Genomic DNA, 1216 nt, shown 5'->3' with positions numbered 1-1216 from the left:
AATAATAATAATAATAATAATATTTTGAGTAGTCAGTGTTGTTATTGAGTGCTAATAATAATAATAATAATAATATTTTGAGTAGTCAGTGTTGTTATTGAGTGCTAATAATAATAATAATAATAATATTTTGAGTAGTCAGTGTTTTAATATTATTGTGAACACTGAATAATCTAATAATAATAAATATTAATATTAGTATTATTTTGATTAGCCAGTGTTTGTAATAATAATAATAATAATAATAATAATAAAATTATTAGTATTATTATTGTTGCTCCTGTTGTTGTTTTATTTTAATATTATATTATTTATTTAATATTTAATTGTTTTATTAATATATATTTTAAGTGTAGTTTACATGCATTCATGTAAAATGTGTGAAAGTGTATTAACAATAATAATATTTTGATTAGTCGGTGTTGGTTATTCAGTGTTAATAATAATAATAATAATAATTTGATTAATTAGTGGTGGTTGTTGAGTGTTCATCATATATAATAATTATGTTTATTGTTAATAATAATAACAATAATCATAATAATAATAATAATAATAATAATTTAATGTTAATACTACTACTACTACTACTACTAATTATTATTATTATTATGGACATTGAATAATAGTATTAATAATAAAAATATTATTATTATTATTTTTAATATTAGGATTTATTAATATTTGATTAGTCAATGTTGGTTATTCAGTGTTCTTAACAAAAATAAAAATCATCATCATCACTGTTGTCGGTGGTGGTTTATACATTCTTAGCTCTATACTCACTGGATGATGACTAATGACATCTAAAGAAAATAATTCAATTAAAACACTTCTGTCTGTCTTCAGGTTGGAATCCTCTCGGCTCTTCCTCATCTGGTGATGACCATCATCGTGCCGATCGGAGGACAGCTGGCCGACTACCTGAGGAGTCACAACATCATGACCACCACAAACGTCAGGAAACTCATGAACTGTGGAGGTAAAGCCTGTTTTCAGTCATTCAGCTCTGCATTCTGCTACAAATGAGCCGTAAATGTCATGTGACTGACCCACTGGAGCTGCTGATTGGCTAACGGAGGCGTCACATGTTCTGTGTGTGTGTTCAGGTTTCGGGTTGGAGGCCACGTTTCTTCTGGTTGTGGGTTTCTCTCACACTAAGGGTGTCGCCATCTCGTTTCTGGTCCTTGCTGTTGGATTCAGTGGTTTTGCCATC

General features: G+C 28.5%; 1 pseudogene; it reads left to right on the top strand.

The window, feature by feature from the left end:
* Window positions 1-1216, top strand: part of LOC107753063 (vesicular glutamate transporter 1-like) — a 21913-nt pseudogene that overhangs the window by 14883 nt on the left and 5814 nt on the right.

The sequence above is a fragment of the Sinocyclocheilus rhinocerous genome, unplaced genomic scaffold (genome assembly GCF_001515625.1).
Source record: "Sinocyclocheilus rhinocerous isolate Xijiao unplaced genomic scaffold, SAMN03320098_v1.1 scaffold1493, whole genome shotgun sequence".
In the NCBI taxonomy this organism is placed as follows: Eukaryota; Metazoa; Chordata; class Actinopteri; order Cypriniformes; family Cyprinidae; genus Sinocyclocheilus; species Sinocyclocheilus rhinocerous.
This window is presented reverse-complemented; position numbering and strand designations above follow the sequence as displayed.